Genomic DNA, 27,369 nt, shown 5'->3' with positions numbered 1-27,369 from the left:
ACCAATAAAAATTTTTTAAAAAGAAGTCACAGAGCTTGTCAGATAAACCAGTAAAAAACACATGAATATGAAATAAAACTGTAATGTTTTTCTTAAAAAAAAAAAAACCACAAAGACTGAAAAAAAATACTGATCCAGTGACATCATCCTAAACATTTTATTCCTATGACTATACTATAACTCAGGATACCAGTAGTATTCAAGCAAATACTGTTTCAAATGTTGACTTAGAGAAATTCCTATTTTACTTGTACAAATTTTTACCGTGGGGCTTATCAGCATGGATCTAGACAAAATATCCAAAGAATGAATCAATTATTAGACCTTTTAAGTAACATTAGTCTATATAACTGATGTCTAAAAAAAAAAAGAAGAAAAGTCACATATCAACTGTCTAAATTTAAACATTTCCTCGATTAAAACTTCATGGGCATTTCCTTCAATTCTTCAGTTGAAACTGAAATAAAGTCTGAATGGAAAAAAATATTTTATTTCAGCAAAACTTGCTTTCATTTTTTTCTCAAAGAACAGCAAGCTGAGACATCTTGGCCTGTATAACTCATCACTGTCCATGTAAACGGTAGCTGCCCTGGGGCTTGAAAGATGTAGGCAATGTTTTTTCTTTTTAAATCTTTTTCTCTTCAAATACTTTGGTACCTAATTAGTAGATATCTCTGAACTTTTTGGTGTAGGTCAGGGTTAAACCTGTGGGAATATATGCTGTAGGTCTGTTGTAAAATAAAACCTCTGCTTTAAAAAGTATCGCCTTACATTACATGGAAGTGAGGTATTTCGTTCTCTTTCTTCAAGGTTTCCCTTGAAAGGAGTACATATTCCTCTACAATTTATTCCAAGCACCCTCTGAGAGAAGAGAGGAGGTGTAGGGAAGAGAGTCCATTTTTCTACCCTGGACTGAGAAAAGTTCTGTCTTAATAGCTGATACGCTTAAAAATTCTTTCATACTTATTTGTAAATGTGTATATGGATTTTTCATATGGAAGATATTTATATGGATTTTGCATTAGCAAAAATGTGATGGTGTTTCAGTTCCTGTCTTTTTCATTTCATTAATGATAAAATTAGAAATTATTGAAGGAAACTGATCCTCTGTGAAACCCCTCTACTGCTCTGCTGCTCAGATGCTTTAGTGCCCAACTCTTTCTCACCTCTGGATTGTAGCCCCCCAGGCTCCTCTGTTCATGGGATTCTCCAGGCAAGAATACTGGAGTGGTTTTCCATGCCCTCCCCCAGGGGATCTTCCTGACCCAGAGATCGAACCCAGGTCTCCTGCATTGTAGATGGATTCTTTACCATCGAAGCCATGAGGTAAGCCATCTCTTGCTCAGAGATGCCCATTTTTCTTTCCCTGGCTTCGGCGCTATTATTTTATGATAAACTTCTAATGATTCAAAGATAGTCACCTGACACCTCTCCTGCACACTGAGAAAGCAATATTCCCAGTATTCATAGCATTAGCAACTCTGAGCTCTGGCATTACTCCATAGGACTTAAGTATTCATGCCTGTTACTTGCCCTCTATTATTTCGCACTTTTAATATCATGACTTGTGTCTTGTTTTGCCCAAAGCGACTTAGCAGTAGCAGCAGTAGCAGTTGCCCAAAGTGGGATAAAAATAGTGGTGTTTATGTTTGTTTTCTGACTAATTTGTCATGTCTAAGTCAAATTGGACAAACTCCCTAATACCTTTGGCCCAGTTTTATTACCTATAAAATGAAGATAATACTACTAGGATCACAGGTTACTATGAAAATTAAATGTGTGACTGTTCTTTGGAGAAGAACACCATATGGTGTAGTCACATTTGTGATGAAAGTCTCTTCAAGAGGGAGTAAGTCTTTTTAAAAGAGGTTGTCTTATTCATTTTCTAATTAGTGTCCATTGTCTAATCATTGTTATAAAAAATTCATCTATTTTAGGATTTCCAAAATAACAGAACTCAAGTGAGAAATGGATAGAGATACTTTGGATACACTTGTCATGCACAAAAAATGCTGGGAAGTACCAAGTCTATTTCATGCTGTCTGGACAGTCCTGTTTCCTGCCTGTGTCCAACACACACTGCTCATACCCGGCTCCTATCCAGGCTGAATGCCTTGGATTAAGATTCTAATCTGTCAACAGTGGGCACAAAGTAGCATTTGGCAGCTCATTCATTTTGAAAGACTACATCTTTGGCCAAATCTCCTAAGTTCTATGCTATGTCTACAATAGAAATATTCTTGTGTTCACTATTTTTTTTCTTAGCATAGTATTTTGTATACATAAGAAATTAATAATAATTTTTAAAGAATCCAGTTCAAAATTATTATCTGTCTTTATGTTTCATTCTCAGATCAAAATAAAGAGACTGAGGTCACAGTGTTCCAAATAAGTTGCATTTTATATATATATGTATGTATGTATAAACTGTGCATCTCCCTAACATGCTAATGGATGATTTAGGGTTCCAAAACAAGTCACTTGACCACTTGACCTGAAGACTTGGAAAAATTACATCTCAAAGAATCAATTTACATATCAATATCTATTAAGGATCATTTGTAACCTGTAGGTTACTTCTGATTTAGAACTGCTTGTTCCTCCATATTTTTAAGAGCATATTATGAGGGCAATGTGAAACTTGGGTTATTATATTTTAAAGCAGACTGCATGAAGACATTGGAGAGTAAGGAAATGTAAATCTATTGGCTTGAATTCTAGTTTAATGGACATTTAGCTGCATGAAGGCAAGAACTATGTTTTTGCTGACTGTTCTTGTCCCAGCATCCAGAATAATGCCAGGTATATATTAGGCCTCAGCAACATCTGTGAGCTTTAATATATCAGTGAATCTATTAAGTATCTATAAGATGTCATCCTAAGTGCTAGGGAACACGAGAGTAAAAACGATGTAGTTGTTATGTGTATCTGAGTACCACACCAGGAGCCACACCTTACATCCTAGGAGCTCAGACCAACCAAGGAAGTGTAGTGGTTACCAGCGGTCCCTCCGGAAGTCAGTCGGATAGCCAGCCAAGTGGGAGGAGATGGAAGGGGGCTTCTCCCAAGGCTTCCTCCATTTAGGTTTTGCACTTGCCCATCTTTCAGCTCCATGGACCTCCAAAGTCTGCTACCGTCATGTCTCCCCAGTTATGCTTGCCAGACCCCCAACGAGGCACAGGCTGTGTGCGTCTGAGTCTAACCCATTCTTTCAGGGTGTTTTCTACAGCAGAGCCTTCAGGTCCCTAGGGGCACAAGGCATTCTATTTCACAGTAGTCTCTTTCCCAGGACAGAGCAGGGACGGCCGGACGTGCCCCACTCAGGCAGAGTCTCCTGATGCACAGGCAGCCATGACTCCTTCTAATATTTCAACTCCACTACAGGCATGCTCTCTCCACTAACAAGTGATTTTCTCTTGGGGAGCTTCAGTCTCTTCCTCTAACTGAGTCTCTCTGGAGAAACGCACAATCTTTCAATCAGATTTGCATTTGCCTGAACCCCAAATACAGTCTGGGTTCATGTCTTCTAACACATACTCATAATTCCAGAACTTAACCAAGCAGCTGTTTCACGATCCCGGGCTTTCCATGACAAGTAAGGAGTTCTCAAAACAGTCTATGCCATCTAGAGGCTGCTCTGCCCAGAGCATTCAACTAGACCTGCCGGAAAATGCCTCACTAATGCCGCTTGCCAGCCTTATGGAGTGTGATCTCTGACCCAGGCCGATGCCATTCTGCACAGAGTGTGATAAATTCCATAATGCAAGTCTTCCAAAAGTATGATAGGAATGCAGAGATGAAACTGGATTTGAGACGGAAAGAAAGGTCCATCAGTTGAGTCCTGTAGGATGAACACCATTTCCAGACAAGCAGCTAAAGGAAGAAACAGTTTTCAATTTGGAAGTGGCAGAACAGGAAAAAAAAAAACAAAAGTTTAGAGTCTGGAGCTTAAAGAGTCAGAAAAGAATATATTATATAAAATAAGGAGAAGAAAGAAGACAAGATACAAAGGGGAATTTTTACATAAACTGCACAGCCACACAATGCAGATATTTAAAAGATAGAAACAGAGTTACAAACATTAAACATTATCCTTCTAGTGAGTTTTAAACATATGTGATATACTGTTAAGTTAACATGGTTTAAAACTGCTGTGTACACAATAATCTCACTTATAGAAAAATTTGAAAATATTCGGATAGAAAAAAGTTGAAAGCAGATGTTAAGAATTGCTATCTCTGATTGCTAGAAATATAATAAAATTTAATTCTATTTTTTTTTGTTTTTGTTCTTTTTTTTTTATATGGACCTTGTGATGTTATTACAACAACGTATAAATTATGATTTTAAAATAATGCTAACAAGAATACACAGAAAGGGGGGAGAGTTCCCAAGTATAGATTTTCTGAAATTGAGGTTCATCTCTAATTTTTATAAGGCTATATTAATAATGAAGAAAACAATATTTTAATATACGTATGCATTTTATTACTTTATGATGAGTATTTACTGGCATGTAAATGATAACTTGGCTTATTTTCCTTTCATAAAGTACATACTAAAAGTGACAATTATGAAAAAAGCTAAATTTATACAGTTGTAATGAATTTCCCAGAGTATGAATGCTGAGGGACCAAGAAGATGAGGCCAACCTTAGTATAAGTACATTTGGGTCATGATCGAAAGATTCTGAGGAAGGGCTCTAATGTAAAAACATCTCTCCCATTCTTCTGTGCTCTTCTTGGACAAAAATCCTATTTACCTCACTTTGAAAGCAATAGTTAACATTGAAATGCTGTCTAAGATGAGCAAGACTTTAAAGATGATCAGTTACTTTAGTTTGCACTCATGTCCAAGTCCCAGTGGGTAAAAGAAACTGGAAAATGGAAAACTTCAGTTCTGATCAGGGGCAGGGGAGCAGAAAAGGTTGGAAGCAAACAGCGCTTCTCTCCTTGAGGTTCTCATCACCAGGTTGTGAGCTCTCTGAGAACAGGAACTATGTCCTACTTGTGTCTTAAATCCCACACACCCATGACAGTGTCCAGGGCACTGTATGAAGCAAGAAAAGGAAGGAAGACAGTGGGGAAGAACAAAAGAGGAGCTGCTCAGGAGTTCGCTGAGGCTCTCAGTTCAGTTCAGTTCAGTCGCTCAGTCGTGTCCGACTCTTTGCGACCCCATGAATCGCAGCATGCCAGGCCTCCCTGTCCATCACCAACTCCCGGAGTTCACTCAAACTCACATCCATCGAGTCGGAGATGACATCCAGCCATCTTATCCTCTGTCGTCCCTTTCCCCTCCTGCCCTCAATCCCTCACAGCATCAGAGTCTTCTCCAATGAGTCAACTCTTCACATGAGGTGGCCAAAGTACTGGAGTTTCAGCTTTAGCATCAGTCCTTCCAAAGAAATCCCAGGGCTGATCTCCTTTAGAATGGACTGGTTGGATCTCCTTGCAGTCCAAGGGACTCTCAAGAGTCTTCTCCAGCACCACAGTTCAAAAACATCAATTCTTTGGCACTCAGCTTTCTTCACAGTCCAACTCTCACATCCATAAATGACCACTGGAAAAACCATAGCCTTGACTAGATGGAGAGCAATATGTGAACCGTGAACTTCCTGATGTTCAAGTTGCTTTTAGAAAAGGCAGAGGAACCAGAGATCAAATTGCCAACGTCCACTGGATCATGGAAAAAGCAAGAGAGTTCCAGAAAAGCATCTATTTCTGCTTTATTGACTATGCCAAAGCCTTTGACTGTGTGCATCACAATAAACTGTGGAAAATTCTGAAAGAGATGGGAATACCAGACCACCTGATCTGCCTCTTGAGAAATTTGTATGCAGGTCAGGAAGCAACAGTTAGAACTGGACATGGAACAACAGACTGGTTCTAAATAGGAAAAGGAGTTCATCAAGGCTGTATATTGTCACCCTGTTTATTTAACTTCTATGCAGAGTACATCATGAGAAACGCTGGACTGGAAGAAACACAAGCTGGAATCAAGATTGCCGTGAGAAATATCAATAACCTCAGATATGCAGATGACACCACCCTTATGGCAGAAAGTGAAGAGGAACTCAAAAGCCTCTTGATGAAACTGAAAGTGGAGAGTGAGACAGCTGGCTTAAAGCTCAACATTCAGAAAACGAAGATCATGGCATCTGGTCCCATCACTTCATGGGAAATAGATGGGGAAACAGTGGAAACAGTGTCAGACTTTATTTTTCTGGGCTCCAAAATCACTACAGATGGTGGCTGCAGCCATGAAATTAAAAGACGCTTAACTCCTTGGAAGGAAAGTTATGACCAACCTAGATAGCATATTCAAAAGCAGAGACATTACTTTGCCAACAAAGGTTCGTCTAGTCAAGGCTATGGTTTTTCCTGTGGTCATGTATGGATGTGAGAGTTGGACTGTGAAGAAGGCTGAGTGCTGAAGAATTGATGCTTTTGAACTGTGGTGTTGGAGAAGACTCTTGAGAGTCCCTTGGACTGCAAGGAGATCCAACCAGTTCATTCTGAAGGAGATCAGACCTGGGACTTCTCTGGAAGGAATGATGCTAAAGCTGAAACTCCAGTATTTTGGCCACCTCATGTGAAGAGTTGACTCATTGGAAAAGACTCTGATGCTGGGAGGGATTGGGGGCAGGAGGAGAAGGGGACGACAGAGGATGAGATGGCTGGATGGCATCACTGACTCGATGGACGTGAGTCTCAATGAACTCCAGGAGTTGGTGATGGACAGGGAGGACTTGCGTGCTGCGATTCACGGGGTTGCAAAGAGTCGGACACGACTGAGAGACTGATTTGATCTGATCTGATCTGATAAAGTAATGTCTCTGTTTTTGAATATGCTATCTAGGTTGGTCATAACCTTCCTTCCAAGGAATAAGCGCCTTTTAATTTCATGGCTGCAATCACCATCTGCAGTGATTTTGGAGCCCCCAAAAATAAAGTCTGACACGGTTTCCATTGTTTCCCCATCTATTTCCCATGAAGTGATGGGACCAGATGCCATGATCTTAGTTTTCTGATGAGGCTCTAGAAGCGTACAAAGGCTGCTGAGCACCTGTGAAGACGCTATCAGATGGAAAATCATCCTCACCATTTTCCTCAGTCCTAATTGGCTTCCTTGGAGAAGGCAATGGCACCCCACACCAGTACTCTTGCCTGGAAAATCCCATGGACAGAGGAGCCTGGTAGGCTGCAGTCCATGGGGTCGCTAGGAGTCAGACATGACTGAGCGAATTCACTTTCACTTTTCACTTTTCACTTTCATGCCTTGGAGAAGGAAATGGCAACCCACTCCAGTGTTCTTGCCTGGAGAATCCCAGGGACGGGGGAACATGGTGGGCTGCCGTTTATGGGGTTGTACAGAGTCGGACAGGACTGAAGCAACTTAGCAGTAGCAGCAACAGCAATTGGCTTCCTGCCCCATCCACATGTTCTCAGGTACAGTCAGAGGAGGATACAGAAGGGAGACAGAAGAGCACTGAAGATATTTGCTTACACTATTTATTGGCCGACTGAAACACACACACACACACACACACACACACACACAAAGCAAGGAGCAAAGAAGAAATAAAAGGAAAAGAAAGGAGAAGAGATGGGAGGGGAGAAGAGACTAGAAAGGAGGGGAGGAGAGGGGAGGGGAAGGAAAGGAAAAGAAAAATACATTTTTCCCATCAAAAAAATTTAAAACTCAATGTAGCTCTCTATTTTCAAGGATAACCACACATTTCAGTAATGTGTAGTGGAATCTCATTAACTGAAATCTTATAAAAATTCTTAGTTGAGTTTTCTTTCTTTTCTAAGAGGAAAATAACATACAAATTTATAATGGGTTGGGATGGATTCTAAAGGTATTTCTCAGCTTGCCAATGATTTATGACAAGAGAAGAGCTACCCCAGCACATACATGCAGCATGTTTGTCAGGGGATGGGGAGGCTCCGAACTCAAAATGTCACTAATTCCCGTAACTAGGCCAGTGCAGAGACTTGTCCTCTTGAATTAACTCAAAAATACCTACTACTAGGGGATCAGAAGTTCAGAGATTAGTAAGCCTCTCAAATTTAGTCGTGTAAGACTCTTTATCCAGTTTCAACATCTGACTTTTTTCAGCAGGCAGTCATGCACCCTAAAAAGAACATTCGACACAACAAATGCATTCTAGAGCTGACAAATTAAGGAGATCTTATTCACAGTATAAAAGGTTTACCTTTGATTTTAAAAGTTTATTGAATGCAGTTTGCATGATATGTTTCACAAAAAATGCAAACTTACTATAATGTTATAAGCACTCATGTGGGCAAAGTGAGTTGCAGACGTCTATATTAATTAAATATAATTTCTATTGTCATCAATATAATTTTCCCTTTAAAATTTAAACTTGGTATTTTGTATTTATGAAAAAAGTAGTGGTTAATGGATAGATACATAGATAGATTTAGAATTGGAAGACAATGGAAATTACACTATTACCTGCATACTAGTATAAGAAGGGAGTTTTGTTATCAGAACCAATGCAACACATAAAGGTAAATAGATCTATTCAGTCAAACGTCTTAACTAAAGAACAGAAGAAAAAGGAAAGTCCTCTGACACATTGTAGGTGCTTTCACAGAACTAAAGGGTAAATTTTTATGAGTTAAAAAATGGACGTTGGGCACCGAGGTTCTAAGATGCACACACATTTATGCTTACTTTCGTAGTTTGCAACACTACAAAATCCACAGAACATTTTAACTTAGATATAAAAGGACAGTTGCTGTTCAAAAAGAAAGCTAAATAAATTGATTTTATATTTTATCTTAGCATATTTTTCTTCTCTCTTTTTTTAATTGATAATTCAGATTTAAATGCTTGAAACTATAAAACTGGGAATGTATAAAGTTTGCTTGTGTCTGGTTTCAAAGATGGTCATTTTTTTTCCCCTTTTCTTTCTATTCTTTCCTTCTTTTTCTTTTCTTTTTTTATGCACAAAATGTCTGCCAAGCCTGAAAATGATGCAGATCATGTTTCGATGTCTGTTAGGTGGCGCTTACCAAGCAGTCTGGCTCTGGTCAGGGATTTTTCAACTGCTCGCTGTGGTGGAATTACAGTAGGGGGTTAGGAGTGGGGTGAGTGGGAGGGAGACTTTGTCCCGTTGCATTTAAAACTACATCTAATCTTATCAGGGCGCTCGTCATTGTTTCTGGCGGCCAGGAGCAGGTACAGTACTGCTTTTGTTCAAGTCAGTAGCTTTGTTGAATAAAGTTGAGGGAAAAGCCAAGACTAAATAATATTCTCTCAGAAACTCATGTGCTGATTGAAAAAATGCTTTGAAAGAGAACAAGAGAAAGGTGGGGGTGGGAAGAGAGACAGGTAAAGTCACAATAGAAAAAGTACCAATGCAGTAAGAAAAGAAGCAGAAACTTAAAGATTAGAAGAAACTTGTACAGAAAAAAAGTTTATTCAAAAATACTTTTATTCTTATCCGCTAAAATGTACTGGCTCATTTTCTTTGACACTATGTAATTGTAAAACTCAGGGGCCATACACTGTCTATTTCTACTATTTGAGAAAACTGAAAGTTAAAGTAAGACTAAGTTGTTGCTGTTGTTGTTTTTAATGGCACAAAGCTACAAAGTATATTTTCTCTTTGCACAAATAAATGTTCCTAAACTTTGCCCCTCATTGATGATCCTGACTTTTTAATATGCTAAAATATCAGTTGAAGAGTCTTTGTCACAAAACTTGAGGTTGTGCTAGACCTAAGATAAGTGGTAATAAATCCAAGTTCAAAAAACTTGCCTTAATGAGTTTTGAACAAAGCAGAGACACTAGAATTATAACAGCCAGAATAATATAATTATCAGCAAGAAAATAAACCCCCCAGTTTTCCATGTGTCAATAGAGTCCAAGTTAATTCAAACCGAAATAATTGGCACTAAGATTTACAAGAGATTCTAGTATTGTCCTTTGAAAATTAAGATAGAAAGTTGTTTGAACACAGTTTTTAAATCTGACAAATTAACCTAGCTATTCATAAACATACTGTAGAAAATAGTTTCTACTCTAAATGACTGAATTGGATTTTATCAATTATAATTAAATTATATTAAAATAGTTTAAACAAAATTTCTGAAGCTCAAAAAATATTTTTCACTGTGTACTTTAAGAAAATTAAAAATCAAAATGATTGAATCTCCTGATCAGTAACAATTCTATGGAAATTTTATTGTCTCTTATTCTCATCTTTTTTAGCATATAATACTTCATTTTCATGTTATGATCAAGAAAGACCTTAAGCTATGTGTTATGGAGGGGTACAAATATAAATTCTAATTAAACACATTTTAGCGATGTGCTCTTTCTCCACATTACACTTACTGTTAGACAAGTATATTGACACTTTCTAAACAGTCCAAGGAGAGAATACAGGTATGAAAACTGCAGTTTAAGAGATTTTAAAATTGCAAAGTCACATTTTGTTCTTTAATAGATCACCATAAGTAATACATGACTAAAATTAACATTCACATTATTTTTGATAGATTAAAATCAATTGTGTGTACTAGTCAAAGTATTTTTAAGTTATATTGTAAATTCTTTAGCTGTCACAGTTTATTCACATATCCATTTGTTGTGCATATCACCATAGAATCATTTGATTAACAGCCACTGTGTATCATTATAGTAAGTTGCTACAATGAATTATAATTTTATAAGCTTTCTTTACATCAAATATAGTCACATATTCTATACACATTTTGTCATTTATATCAATTTGTCAGTTTTAAAAAAGAGTAAAATGTCATCTATTTAAGTGGATTATTCTTCAGTATAAAATCATGGAGAAACTACTTTTAGACATTGTCATTCACTTTAATTTTTCAGTTAAAAACTTTATATCACATTTCAGGGTCACGTTCAAAAATCACCTATTGCTATTGATATTATATTATCCTTTATAATTGGATTATAGAACTCAAGGAACAAGTATACAGGTCATATTTATAAAAGCCCAAATTTACTAAATGTTCCATTAACAGACTTAACAATGAGGTTTTAAAAGTTATTTAGTGGCCCCTAAAATATCCTTTTCTTGGTTGACCTTTAGTCTAAATGTCTTTTTCTTCTGCTCCTAAAAATTCTTACACATCCTTTTAGTACTGGATATTGTTTTAATATTCAACAATACTGTTGCAATTCACAAGAGATATTAAATCATGATTCTCACTATTAGTCATAGTAAATAAAGACTTCCTCACTTTACATTTTTTTATAGAAATGAGAAAGGAATTGAATGTTAGATTTTTCTTTACTTATTGAATTCCAAATTATGCACTTACTTGTAATTACCTTCCTTAAATCATTTCTCTAATTTTCACTAAATATATTTTACTTTCATTGTTCCCAGACTGATTTTAATGACAAGCTAGGCTTGAGATGGAAGGCATAAATGAGGGAAGAAGAGTAGAAAATCTTCCTAAAAATAAGAGTTGGGGGATAGACTAGGTTTTCCCCAAACTCTTATTTTTAGGAAACTTTTCAGACTAGATTTTCCCCCAACTCTTATTTTTAGGAAACTTTTCTACTCACTTACCATTCTGAAGCATCACCTACCTTATTCTTTTTTCCTAAGCTGCCCTCTTTATTCCTCAATTAAATATCATAAAGTTAGATTCAGTGTGGGGGAGGGGGTACAGTGTGCTTGGGATTTATTACAAGGAAAATCCAGGGAAATAAGGTCATATAGCTTCAACTCTATGTAGTTATGCTATATATCATTTAGAGATGGTTAAATCTGATCATCATCACTGATTTTGAAACTAAGAAAGCTGACATATAAGATGAATTACTTTCATCATGAGCTATAGACCATCAGTAATATCAATCTGAGAACTAAATTAAAGCTCAGGTTTTTAAAAGATAGGCTAATTGTTTGACCCTCTTGTAGCTTGGAGTATAAACTTCCAATTTTTTAACAAAGCTTCTTTCCCTTCAAAATTACTTCAGTTCAGTCGGTTTAGTCGCTCAGTCGTGTCCGACTCTTTGCGACCCCATGAATCGCAGCACGCCAGGCCTCCCTGTCCATCATCAACTCCTGGAGTTCACTCAGACATCCATCGAGTCAGTGATGCCATCCAGCCATCTCATCCTCTGTCGTCCCCTTCTCCTCCTGCCCCAACCCTCCCAGCATCAGAGTCTTTTCCAACGAGTTAACTCTTCGCATGAGGTGGCCAAATTACTGGAGTTTCAGCTTCACCATCATTCCCTCCAAAGAAATCCCAGGGCTGATCTCCTTCAGAATGGACTGGCTGGATCTCCTTGAAGTCCAAGGGACTCTCAAGAGTCTTCTCCAACACCACAGTTCAAAAGCATCAATTCTTTGGCGCTCAGCCTTCTTCACAGTCCAACTCTCATATCCATACATGACCACAGGAAAAACCATAGCCTTGACTAGACGAACCTTTGTTGGCAAAGTAATGTCTCTGCTTTTGAATATGCTATCTAGGTTGGTCATAACTTTTCTTCCAAGGAGTAAGCGTCTTTTAATTTCAAAATTACTTAGGGATAACTAAATTTGCTATTTTCTTATTTATGTACTCTTGTGAAACTTTCATCTCCTAGAATAAGGGGCCATAATACGGGGCCACATGTTCACTGTCTACTGCCATGGTCTGATGTCATGAAGAAATGCCTTAGATGGTGATGCTTAAGGCAGATCTATCCTGTACTTAGACACAACTCCTACATCAACTATAGTAAAAATCACATGCTCAAACAAGGTTCAAAATCAATGACTTCCTAAGGAGGTCCTGAAGAGTTGGACATGACTTGGTAACTGAACAACAACAACAAAAAAGTTTTGATTTGAGGAAGGGAAAGCTCAGCCCTGTATTAAAATTTAATTTATTAATAGTCAATGACGAAGTGTTCCCATGACAGGCTACAAGTGCATCATCTAGCTGCAAATTTCCTTATGACAAGTCTCCTGTCAGGGCCTTATCCCATGCCCTGTACTCTTAATTACAAGCTGGGGGAGACCTTCGTGGTGGCATAGAAGTTTCTCATGCACATCCATGGGCTTCTCTACCATCCTCCATTCCACTGTGCCTCCCTCAAATTCAAGAAGCTCAACAAAAAGGAGGCAATATTGGGGGGACAGGACTCAAGGCCCAGGAGCTCTACCAATTTGGCCTTTATGCTCAATTAATATTATTTCAGTTACAATGTGATGAAATTACTGAACAGTCTTTAGAAGATAGAAAATCTCCACTCCCATAGAAAATTAGTCTGAGTTCCTGCCAAACAATTTTGATTGTTTTGGCAACAACCCCACTCATAAACTGGGAATTTTTTTCCAAGGAAATAAAAAAATAATAAAAATTCCTAATTGAAAATGCAGTACTAATACTCAGCCACACTACTAACAGGGTACTTTACAATTCAAGCAGCCCACAACAAATCCAAAATAGCTAATAGCTATGCCACTGTAAAGGCTGTTGTCACACAAAAGCAAATTGCCATTTTGATATCAGGAAATGAAAGAGAAAAGTCAAGAACCCAAGATTTGACAGTCTGTGGCTTTAGGTAGAGAGGGAAAAATTCTAAACATTCTTCATAAACGTTAGCTTTAGCTAAGTAGGAAATTTCCTAGTGTGAAAAATACTAACAGAAATGCCAGATAAAGTATCACCAACTCAGCCAATGTTTAGTTGACAAAACAACACTGTAATGCAAGGAGTTTATTTCAGAGGTACCTAACTTGTAGATCTAATATTTGATTTACTGCAAGATTCTTCTTACTATCATAGACTTTCTGGACACAAATCTCTAATACAAGTTTATTTTCTATTTTTCACCCAGTTTCAGAAACAGACTTCTCTTTTCCAAGGAAACCAGCTTTCAAAATAATTGACCATATTTAATCATAAATTTAAGTTCTGGTGAGTTGAAAATATAATCTGTACATTTCTCATCTTTTCTACAAACACAGTGCTTTATCAGACCTTCTTTATGCTAATTCTGTTCATTTTCACTATATCAGCATAATTAAAACAAATGTAAGTTATCTGCTTAAAAGTACTGAATGTTAACTTATTTTTCCATAATTACAACACTGCATTTTTACATGGCAGTGTTTACAGACAGATGTGCCCCAGCAAGCTGGTATGATTCAGCAAAACATGGTGAAGTATACTGTGGTAGATGGTCTGCTCTGACGGGCTTCACAGCTAAGCAAAGATCTGGGTATCACCAACTCTAAATTCTATTTTCAACCTTAGAACAATTAAGAGAGAAAGTAGTGTTTTTCAGCTGGATGGAGGTAAAATGAGGGCTTTAGGAATCTTGAGTTTATTCTGGTAGGTTTGGAAAATCTCTGAAGCAGCCTGATTGGAGGTTGAAAAATGGTAATAGAAACAAGAGAGATTTATCAGAGGGATTATTTGCCTATTCACTTCTACATAGAAACCAAATTGTGTTGTTGCACTTTTACTCTATTTTCTTCTGCATGACTTCCCACATCATTTTACAGAATCTTTCATCTTACTGAACTGAAGTTGCTGATCTATGTTGGGGAAAAAAAATTTTTTTTTCTGATAGATCTAGCCACATGTGTTTTGCTCTTGAGCCAGACTGTAGGCTTCTGCTCACACTCTGAGTGAATTCAGGGGGGCTGTGATGAGTTGAAATAGCCTGTTTGATGCTTTGGTTTTTACACTTCAGTAAGCAGCCCAGTCTCTTTGGCTCCTCTCACAAAACAATGCTGATAGATAGAAGCCATGCTGGAGAACATTCTGGTGAAGCTTCCCTAAGATCCAAAATAGTTTGGTCAACTATTATTGAATTCCCCAATTTTGTGTAATTTAGATTCTATCTGAATAAAATAAATATCCTTTATATTAAAACTTAGCCCTCAAAATTTATAACAAAATCTTTCCTCTTCGGTCTGAAAGAAAATGTGTGCAAATTTTCAAGTTTATCTAAACCAAAATTATTTTCCACTAAATAACTTGGTGACAAGCTAGAAATCCAAAAATGTTTTTCTTCTCCTCTCTCCCACTTTCCTCTTGGCATTTAATACTCTACCTGTCTGAAGTTGTTGAAGCATTCTGAAATTTAGTGTAAGTGCTTGAAGAATCTTGAGCAAAAAAATAATAATAGAAATACATTTCTATTGTGATTTGAGGGGAATATATCTTTCCTCTCCTGAGGGCTTAATAAATACTGCAACTTTCCCTCTGATTTTTAAAAATGCACTGACAGCTTTCCTAATGTTCCTTAATCAGCTTTAATTTCTTAGTGTTCTGAGTTGGTAGAATTACTGTATTTAGAAAAGATAAAAAGAATCATTTAGAAGGAATCTTTTTTCTTTTCTTTCATTCTATCTTAAAAATATAAGGCATGGAGAGTGATAATGCACCAAGTTCCAATAAATTCGATATTCACCCACCAAATTTTTCACTTGAGAGAAATCCCAAAAAGGAAAGAACAAAATGTCTGGTTTTCATCATATTAAAACTTTATGATTTACTCTCTTTTGTCATGTAGGTGGTAACCACGAACTTCCAGCATGCATGCTGGCAAGTTGAGGTACTAGCAGACTTCCCCACAGCATTTGCTCTGGGAATGCTAAGATGTCCCAGTTTTGCTGTGCAAGTAGCTGAAACATATGCAACTGTGGTTATTTCACCTGAGAAAATAGACTTCAAAGGAGGTGAAGTTTGCCCTGGTTTGAGAAACAGTGAACCACAGGATCTGGAATGCAGTGTGTGGCCCATACGCACTCACTGGTCTCTCTACCCAGCTGATTCTGGTCATTCATGGACAATGTGTCATGGAAACATATGTACGTAAACAGACCTTAAGGGCAACCGAGAACTATACCGTCTTCCCACTTAAAGAAGTTAATGGGATCCAATAAATTATTTTACAATGTATTTCCTTCTAGATAGTAACTGAGATGTCATTACACAGTGAATCCATACATCTTTGGGAAACTTTTTTCCAATAACTAAATTTGGTCAACCTTTATCTGATTGCAGATGACCTCGAGGAGGAATTCCTGGCAGAAGAAAACCTCAAATAATTTCTGCTTCCGGACCAAAGTGTTGCTGCATAGTGTCAAAGACCCGTGTTTGAATTCTGGCCCTGCCATTAGTTTACTCAGCGATACTTAATGAAAGCCTATCTTCCAGGCAGTACAGCCATCACTGGGTACATGACAGGGAATAAGAAAGTCATTGCCTTTGTTTTGGGAGCTTTGAGTCTAGTAAAAGAATCAGATGAACAAATAGGCTATTAGCAAACAAGATAAGAAATGCTATCACAAAGAAGTACAGAATATAGAAGTCCCTGAAAAGTGCACTTTATTAGTTTCTTAGAGCTGCTGTAACAAATTGTCAAAATTTGGTGGCTTAAAACAATGCAAATTATTATAACATAAACCGAAAGACAGAAGTCTAAAATGCATTTCACTGGGCTAAAAGCAAGGTAAGCAGGGCTATATTCTTTCTGGAGATTCCAGGACAGAATCCATTTCTTTGCCCTTTCTAGCTTCTAGAATGCCTGCATGTCTTAGCTTGTGGCCCCTTTCCATCTTGAAAGCCATTTGTTGCCAGTAGAATCTTTTTCATGCCATGTCTCTTTGACATTGGCTTTTCTGCCTTCCTATTCCACTTATAAGCACTCATGCTTTCATTGGGTCCATTCCAGATAATCCACAAGAGTGTCTCCATTTTAAGAATACCTGATTAGCAAATGATATTCCATCTGCAACCTTAATTTCTCCTGGCCAGGAAACAACATATTCACAGGTTCCAGAGACTAGCACTAGAATGTGGACATCTTTGAGGACCATTTCTTTGTCTGTCATAGGCAGACTGGCAGTGGGGAGGAAAAAGAGTAAGGAAAAGCTAATTAGAGGATTGAAATGTAAGATCAGTGTTGAAGGATAAGTAGAATTTAGATAATTAAAGGAAGGTCTTAGCAGAGTGAAATGTAGGCTTCTCTGTTTTTTGTTGTTGTTTTTAAATGATATTTAAATAATTAAAAATTAATTAAGGTGTATGGCCTTCTCATTGCAATGGCTTCTCTTGTTGCAGAGCATGGGCTGTAGAGAGGTCTCAGTAGCTGTGGTACATGGGCTTAATTGCTCTGTGGCATGTGGAATCTTCCTGGCTCAATGACTGAACCCATTTCCCCTGTGTTGGTAGGCAGAATCTTAACCACTGGACCCTGAGGGAAGTCCATAGGCTTCTCTATTTTTTATTATGGAAACAGGATGTATGGTGACCCAGAAGGCAGAAAGATCATGACCCATGGGAAGATGTGAGGAAAAAACTGAGTATGGCTCGAGCAAAGATTGTGAAGGTGAGAGAATCTCTGATAAGAGATAAAGCCCAATCATTAAGCAGCAATGCAAGACCTTGGAAAACATGATGAAAGCTTAGAAATACATTACTGGAATCCAGACAATCGATGTTGGGGACCCGTATGAAGGTAAAGAGAGGAGCTGAGCACTTTTGAGCGCACATTTGAGCAACATGTCCCTGGCTGGGTCAACAGAGGACAGTGATTGCTACCCCCAAGCTTAGAGGAACACTGAAAGGGGCTGGGATGTTAACAGAATAGAAAAGAAAAAGTTGGATGTAGAAGCCTTCAATAGAACGACACAGGCAATCCTGGGCAGCTCTCCATGGAGGAAGCCATAGTCATCTGAAAGACACCCTCCCTCTTTTCAAAATGAATTAATTACGGTTTTGATAAATGCTACGAAAGAGAAGTTCAGAGTGCTGAGAGAGTACGATCAGGAGCCCTACACTTAGCCATGGAGTGGAGAAAACTTAGGGAGCAATACTTAAGTCAAGATGTGAATGATAATTAAGAAATAACTAGGTGAAGGGAAGGGACTTCTGGGCAGAGGGAACAATAAACACACAGGGCCTGTGGTGGGAAGGAGCATACCCCGTTTCAGAAGCCAAAAGGCCAGCACCTTCAGAGAGAGGAGACGGGGACAAAGGAGAATCAGATAAGTCAAAGCTGGTGGAGGCCAGGGCAGAGTGGGGCCAGAATCATAGAGCTCTCTAGGGTCTTTATGGACTGAAAACTTGGTCTTGTGAGCAGTGAGATGTCACTTATATATATCACCAAAAGGATGGCATGGTCAGAGCGCCCCTTTATAAAGATCGGCTAGCTGCAGTATGAAGCATATATCCAAGAGGGTAAAAATAACCTGCCTGTGAGAGTGCACAGTGGTTTGCATGGACAGAAACATTGTGCACACCTGAGGGAGAAGCAATTGCTACTAGAAGTGAAAATGGACTACGGTTGAGTCTGCCTTCCAGAAAAGTGACATAATTCATCCCCCAAAGTGATGGCTCTTCTTTTGAGAAAACATCTTCACAATATAAGCATTTTATTTCCCTTGAGAAAGTTCAGGTCCATGACCTGGATGGTCTGGGCTGGATGGATGGTGTGACAAAAAAAGACAAACCTGTACTGTTACTCTGAGTAGTAAAGAGAGAAAATGTTGGCTTTGCTGCAGGCAGCTTAGAGGGCCTGGGACTGAGGAGAAAAAGGAGTTACCAGGAAGAACTAGGAACAAAAGTCAGAGGGCTCCTGGCACATACCTGGAGGCTGGAGCATACAGACACATGGTCATGGAAAAACTGATGGAAGGGGATGGCTGACACATTACTGGGAACATTGACGCCTGTACTTGACATCTAAGTTGAAGTGTTTCTGGACCTGTGATTACTTTCTGCAACCTTCAAATCTGCAGTAAAAGGCTGCCATTCAGGTGAGCCTCAGTTTGCAGCACTTTGTTGGCCTGCAGGAAGAGGGACCAGATCTCCCACTAGGCCAGCACAGGCAGGGAGAGCCCACAGGAATGAATGGGTGTGGTCAGGAGAAAGCAAAAGCATATAAAAGTTATGGAAGAGCATCCCCAGAGAAGCATGCACACCCTCGGGAAAAAAAAAAAAACCAAATAGGGAAGATTCTGAGCTTCCCACAGTAGATTTCAAGGCAGTTGATTTAGATGAGAAAATCGAGTGTGACCATAGGAAACCTACAGATAGGAAAGTAGAAAACATCTGGATTGTAGCTGTTTATTATATTTGGGGTTAAACCAAACTGATACTGCTTCATAGCTGTTACTATTTAGTATTCACTCTGAACCAAGAAAGTCAACATTTTCTAGAAATTCTCCCTTTGGGGCTATTTTTTGCAGATATAACTAATAGCTTACTGAATAAAGAAACATGCTACAGTGTCAAATGTTACATAATACACAAAAATGAACTCTAGTATTCTCTTGATCAGAAATACTCAACTATCTAAATGCATCAACATGCTGCAAAGAGGCATGCTGTGACATCGCTCCTGCTGTTTTTCTAACAAATCATGGCTAAAAGGACAAAAGTCTGACCTTTATATGGTAAACTCTCACAGAAATGGCAACCAGAGTTCAGTATCATAACCAAGAAATAAGCCTCATATCATGTGGTCTTTATTAAAATACCAAAACACAGGAAAACTTTTAACAAAGCATTTCTGTTCCGGAGACTTGCCCAAGCATTTTTTTTTTTTTTTTTTAAATTTCTAGTTCACTTGAGTTTACAGAAGGATTTCATCTGCTTTTGCAGATTCACTGTCATGATGAGGACATTAAGAGGCCAACTATTACCCAAGAAATTTTGTGAATATTTGCAATAAAATAGGTGCATGTAAAAGCAAAGTAAAAATTCATGTTGCTTTGTGTGGAACATTTAGACAAACCTACACACATGGTCATAGCTATCCAGATGAATCATAGAAAAATCTTAGTCTAAAAAAAATTATCCAGGTAATTGTGAGAAAGGCAGAACCTCCCTTTCTTCCCTCAACTGTGTTAGGTATGGCTTGCTATGAAGTCCATATTCACGAAAATGGCAGTTCATAACTTCATTATGTTTTCTGTTCACCTGCAGTTATTTAGAAAATTTTACCACCAGTACTAAGCTCAAAGTCAAGGAAACTGTAAATGGTCTTTTTTTGTAAGTACTGTCTTCTTTTATCTTCCTTTATTTATTTATGTTTCAAAACACACAGTTCATAATAATGGAAGCGTCCCTAAAAAAGTAGGTTTCCGTGACATTAGTTCTATACAAGACAAACACGAATTATTTTGTGAGATAATACTAATGTTGCCTTTGCCTTTCCACTACTCAAACCTATCTGAACCTGAGCCTATGATGGGTCAGTCAGCATAACTGTCACACACCAGGTGGAAATAGCCAGGGGTATTCCTTGTGCTCACACATTTGTGGAGCACTGTGTGGTAGGTGTTTTGTCCTATTAAACATAAATTCATAATTTGCTTTTTTAGCAAGAATTTCTTCAGCTGTAAGATTTGTCATACCACGAACTTTGTTTCTATCATTTTCTAATAACTAGCAAGTCAAAAGAAGTACAATAGTAACAATAAAGGAATTCTGTTTTCCCAAGAAAATCATTGTCTATCACATTGTCAAGAGTTGAATTTCTTAATCCTCATGTTTATAAGTTTAATCAAAGAAGATTGGAATTATCAGCTCTTATTTTCTTTCACATTAGTTTGCTTTTGGAATTCTTGCAGAGGTGACTGTATACATAGTCACCTTTTTAAAAAGAAAACATATGATCAAAATCAAAACCAACTTTCTTCAACCTTAATTACAATAGCAAACAGGGGTTTAGCACTACTGAGGTGGTCAGCATCCTGCTAAGCACCTCAGTTGTATCTTACTAATTTCACAAGAACTCAGAGCAGTTAGGAAGCATTATCAATAGATCAGTTGTTCTCAAACTTAATCCTGCATGAGTCACCTAGCATGCTTGTTCCGACACTTGCTGCATCCACCCAAGACTTTCTGATTCAGGAGGTCTAGGGGAAAACCTGAGAATTTGCATTTTGAAGAAGATTCCAAGAAACACTAGTACTGCTGATATATGTGCGACACTTTTGAAAACCAAGGTCAAAGATCAGGTTTCAGAAAACTATGGCCCACAAGCTAAATCCAAGCACCTGGGCTTCCTCTTGCTTGCTCCACAAGCTAAATTTGCTGTTAGTTTTGAATAGTGAAAAGAAATTCAAAAGAAAATTTTGTCACACATAAAAATCATATGACAATCAAATTTCCATAGTCATAAATAAGGCATTATTGGAACACATCATGCTCATTCATTTATATAATATCTATTCTATGGCTGCTTTCCTAAAGCAGCAGAGTTGAGTATCTATGAAAGAGGCAGCATTGCCTGCAAAGCCTAAAGTATTCACTATCTGGCCCTTCAAAGATTTTTGCCAATTTCATACAGCATGGTGAATATAGTTAATAATACTGTATTATATATTCAAAAGTTGTTAAAAGTAGATTTGAAAAGTTCTTATCACAGGTAAAATAGATATAATTATGTGTGGTGATGGATGTTAACTAGACTTATGGTGATCCTTTCAGAATGTATACATATATTGAACAATTATGTTGGATACCTGAAGCTAACATAACACCAATTATACCACAATAAAAAGAATTACACGAGAAGATGCTCAACATCACCAATTATGAGAGAAATGCAAATCAAAACCATAATGAAATATCACCTCACATTGGTCAGAATGGCCATAATTTAAAAATCTGCAAACAATAAATGCTAGAGAGGGTGTGGAGAAAAGGGAACCCAACTATACTCTTGGTGAGAATGTAAACTGGTACAGCCACTGTGGGGAACAACACGGAGGGTCTTTAAAAAATTAAAAATAGAGCTACCATATGACCCTGCAATTCCACTCCTGGGCATATATCCATAGAAAAATATGATCCTAAATGACACGTGCACCCCAATGTTCTTTGCAACACTACTTACAAAGCAGAACATGGAAGCAACCTAAATGTCCATCAACGGATAAATGAATAAAGATATAACATGTACCACACCTTTTTTACAGCAATATAAAACAATGAAATAATGCTATTTGCAGTGACATGACTGAACTTAAAGACCGTCATACTAAGCGAAGTAAGTCAGACATACGTGCGTGCTTAGTTGCTCCCTCATGTCGAATTCTTTGGGACCCCATGGACTGTAGCCCGCCAGGCTCCTCTGTCCATGGGGATTCTCCAGGCAAGAATACTGGAGCGGGTAGCCTGTCCCTTCTCCAGGGGATCTTCCCAACCCAGAGATCAAACCCAGGTCTCATGCATTGCAGGAGGATTCTTTACTATTTGAGCCACCAGCGAAGCCCCAGAGTAAGTCAGACAGAGAAAGATTAACATCATATAATATTGCTTATATGTGGAAGCTAAGAAAAATGGCACAAATGAATTTATTTGCAAAACAGTCAGAAATGTAGGAAAAAATTTATGGTTACTAAGAGAGAAAGGGGGAAAGCAGGAAGTTGGGAGATTGGGCTTGATGTATACATACTACTATCAATATCTATAAAATAGATAACTAACAAGAACCTACCGTATAGCACAGAGAACTCTACTCAATCCTCTGTAATGACCTATATGGGAAAAGAACCCCCGAAAAAAGTAGATGTATATATATGTATAACTGATTCACTTTGCTGTACAACAGGAGCTAAAAGAGCATTGTAAATCAACTGTACTCTAACAAAAATTAATTAAAATTTAAAAAAATTTTTAAATTAAAATAAGAAAATAAAGGAGATGACAACTGAGCAAAGAAAGTATGTGTCATTTGAGACAGGAACCCAGATCCTTAGAAATTCTGCAAAAAGCTAGAATAAAGAGGAAAAGCTACAAAGAAAAAAAAAAAAAGAATTGCTAATCCCTGCCATGGATGGAAGCAAGGTAGAGATATTATAGCTCACAGGAGTTGGTGTTGGGATTTGTATCCAGATCCAAACTCCAGAGCCCATATTTCTAACCATTTTTAAAAGGTGTAGAAATTCACTATTGTTTAAAATAATTTGTGTGCGTTAGTGACATTAACAATCTCTGGAGCTTTTTCATTAGTTCAGGAATTGTTTTCTTTCAAACTTCTTTCATTCTCACCAAACCCCGTCTTTCTTTTCCCATCCTTGTTCCATTAGCATTATGTATCCGTCTTCTTTACCCAGAGGATTATTTTTATGGAAAGACGCTATTTCATTCACCGGAGGCTGATTTAAATTTGGTGGCTCTTTTGCTCAGAAAATGAGTCTGTTGCTTCAACTGCGTACTTAGAACGAATAGAAGCATATATGTTTCATAAAAGATCTCTCAGATTATTTCCATATTTCAGAGTAGTAACTTGTGATGGGAAAAGCAGAAAGGCTTCTGAAGTTCAGCCTGGATTATATAGGAATAAAAAATGAAGTAATAACGATGACCTCATAGGTTCAGGCAACAGGGGCTGACTGATGTGGTTATGTTCTCTGAAGGCAGAGCAGGGTGGTGTATTTCACAGGGATCTCTGTTCATCCACCCAAGCAAGGATACTGTCTACAGCCAACCCTCCTAACCCATCACCCACCTGTCAACACTGAGCCATTCAAAATGGCATCATTCAGCTTGAGCTCTTTTTCTAATTCACCATTTCTTTGTTATGAGATGGGGGAGGAAACCCTCAAAGCACTATTTAACATGCATGGACAATGATTTGAGAAAAACTTAAAGTCGATTTGTAGAAAATATGATGTCAGTAAAGAAAAGGTCTGTATGCTTACAGCTCTTTTTGAGAGCATAATTGAATGTATCCACTTTTTGTCAACCACATTTGACCAGCTCTGCTAAGTTTCATCATCATAAATAAAATATTTTACCCATAAATAATTAAAATGAGATAGAATTAGACAAAAAAATCTATAAGTAAACAGACATCTGGGCCTGTTGATATTTTATTAACCAGTAAAGACTTAATCGAAATGGGAAATCACACTTTGCCAAGTAATTCATTGAAGGTCTTAATCAATTTCAAATAAAAACCTCACAGTTAAGTCTAATTATATCACTTTCAGTTTCAAGCATAGTAATTATTAGCTCTTTTCTTAATTAATATTTTCAAGATTGCAGCACTAATTATCTACAGATTTTTAAGGTGGTATTTAAGAATATAAGTCCAAAAGAGACGATGCCTTCCCACTGGTATTTAGGCTAGTTGCCAGCTTGTCTCCTTTCTGACAATGCTGGCTTTGAACCAGGAATAAAGAAAGGAACAGCTGACATTTAGAAAACAAAACTTCATACTCCACCAATATTTTAAATAATAGCTACGAAAGCAGAAACAGGAACTGCTTTTTAAAATTCAGCCAACATAACATATCTGGGTTGGTGTTCTACAATTCATCTTCTACTTTTAAAAATGAAATTCACCCCAAATTACATTTTTTTTTACAAACTAAGGAATCTTACTAGCATTTAAAAAAATAGCACATGAAGATTCTTCTTGTGGATATCTAGTAATCATGATTATTAAAAACATAAACATGAATGGCAAAAGATTGATGGTTGTTTAAGCCAGGTGATACATGGGGTTTATTGTACATTCTACTTTTTGTTGTGTTTGGAAATTTTCATAATAAAGTTTTTTAAAAGAAAAATACATAAATATAAGAGCTCATGTTTCTATACTTATGGAGCTATTAAAGAGATTTAATTAATTTTAAGTTCAATAAATCTTTAGAAAACCTAACTAATGATATAGCTCAGGCATTTACTTTTGATATTCTTATTCTAAAAATGTTAATAAAAGAATTATTGACGTTCAAGCCCAGAGTACAGTTATTCAAGTTAAAATAGAGCTTAGACAAGCATGTCATAATTTCTGAAAAACTGAAAGCTTGGATTCAATGCTAGTCTGTTTTGGATAAATCATAATACTAAAGATTATTAAAACCTAATAAGAGAGAAAAAAATTTACCTGGCCAAGTTTTACTGCTGCATTAACAGCTTCCTTTTTAAAGTTTTCTAACTCTTGCTGCTGTTTTCCATTGTGAACATTCTCTCTTAAAGAGGTGAGCTGTAAAAGTAAATATGAAGGTTCCAACTGAGCTATACGGTAAGACTATGCCTAACCCATTAAAATAAGCCCTGGGAATTTCCAGAAGGGTTAGAGCTTTAATGTCTTTTACCTGTGCCAAATTTGTTGCAAGTCCCCAATGTCAAAATTACAGATAGGCCCCCAAACCTATGTCAGCAAATGTTTTTAACTTCCTCCCCATACCAAAGTAAATCATACAACTCTCAGAATTGATTAATTTGAGAAACAGCTAATAGAGCTGTCAGTGAGCAATAAAATGATCAGGAGGTAAAGGTACCAAGAGGAGAAAGGAATCAAAGGACAGCAATGATACCCAACTTATGTGCAATAGCAACTAAAGGTGAAAAAGTCTTAAATGGCGATAACACGGAGGCTCTAATTTATCATCTACAGGTAAATCAGCTATGCATCAGAGCCGTATTTTGGCTTCCAACAGAGAAGTCATTTCTCTGATTTGCGAGGAAATTTTCAAGGGGCTCTATAAATTGGGAGCTCAAATTGGTCAATGCAGAGATATCTAAGAGAGAGAAAGAGAAGGTTTCCATGTGTTATTGAGAAGAATCTTGGTGGTAGAATAAATTCAAATTTTGATCCATGATGCATTTTGTAAAAGAGCTGACTTTTAACTGACTTTTTCTCCTCCACTTAATCCTTCACCAAAGCATCCTCAGCATGTATTTGGTTTCTCTAAACTCTGCTAGATTTGTGGCCCCACCAGCAGTATAAGGGACAAAGGACCAGTGACCATAAAAACCCACAAGTGAGCAAATATAAAGTAGGTGTATGCATTTTCCAGTTTTTCCCACTTTAAAGTGTGTAAAGGTTCATGCTGGTTCATTATTTGGTGAAAAGCAATAAGGGTAAAGACAAATTAAATATAATATATTCCAAAAAGCATTTTGCTGAGAGGATTGCTACCATTAAAGAGGAAAGGGGCAGATGAGTGAATATGATATACCCTTCACGTCACCCTTTCCTGGCAGACTCCTCCCTCAGTCAAGCTTGTAATTCCAAACACTTTCCTTCCTATAAGGAGGGAGGATCCATAGAAACGGGAATTTTTGCTCATTTTTTTCTTCGGTAATACAGTCTTAAAACCTAGCACATAGTTCTTGTTTACAAGTATTTTTTGAATGAAAGAAGGAATACTCTTAAAGTTACTGAGACAACAGAGTGAAGTGAGTGTGAGATTCCACCCCATTTTAAGCTTTCTTTATTTGGAATTCCATTCCATATTACATCTTCCTTTAAAGATTAGGCTTCCCGTTTTAATTTGTTCTTCTAGAAATCTATGACTTAAACGATAATTTAAGGAAAGAAAATATTTTGAAAGACTTACTTTCCCTTTATGACTATAAAATGTAGATAGAAAATAATTGAGGTAACTGTCCTAAATTATACTTCATTTGTGATAATCCATTAGTACCTAATGATGAATGTTTTTTTTCCATATATGCATTCCAACTTGATTTTCTCAAGCCAGACTCTTCCCCTCCAGTTGGTATTCTTTTTGGCAAGGCAAGGCTGGGAAGGAGAGGTGAAGGAGTTAAATTTCTGGAAATATTTTTTTCCAAGAACTTCTACTTAGCACAGTTATAATAGTTACATTCTTCCAGGATAACGTCCCCAGTGACTGATTTTCTTTTTTATGGATTATAAACTTGTTCTCAACATAATTTTGGTATTCCTTTGATGATCCGTGTTTAGCTGAATCTGCTACCTAACAGATGCCTGAATATTTAGAATCCCAAAGGACTACAATATCCTGTGGTTTCAAATTCCTAAGCAGTTGATCCCGCCATTCTTGTTTTATTCTTGCTTTCCTACTATCCTAGGAGCCAGTAGCAAATGCACATCATAGTTGTTTTTTTTTTAATTAATTTTTATTGGAGTATAGCTGCTTTACAATGTTGTGTTAGTTTCTAGTGTACCACAAAGTGAATCAACTATATGTGTGTATATAGACCCCCTCTTTCCTGGATTTCCTTCCCATTTAGGTCTCCAGAGAACACTGAGGAGAGTTTACTCTGTATCCTCACAGTTAATCCAAGTGGATTTAAGAACAAGAGCTTTTCTTTTTTCTCCCCAGGTCTGATGTCCCTCAGTTTTTTTTTTATAGTCAAAACTTCTTTTCACCTACCTTTGAATATTCTATTTTTTAAAAAAGAATAAAAAATACGACTAACAAAATGACACACATACAATACATTCTAAGAGAAAAATAAAAATATGAATTCTTAGTTGATTAACTGTATATATGGACCCACTTACTAATTTAGTCTGATACAAAGGTAAAAAGCAGGATGGAGCATGAAGTCAGATTTTCAACCAACTGTAGTATTTTCATGAGGTTTCTCAATGCAAAGG

The sequence above is a fragment of the Bos mutus genome, chromosome 20 (assembly GCF_027580195.1).
Source record: "Bos mutus isolate GX-2022 chromosome 20, NWIPB_WYAK_1.1, whole genome shotgun sequence".
Classification (NCBI taxonomy): domain Eukaryota; kingdom Metazoa; phylum Chordata; class Mammalia; order Artiodactyla; family Bovidae; genus Bos; species Bos mutus.
This window is presented reverse-complemented; position numbering follows the sequence as displayed.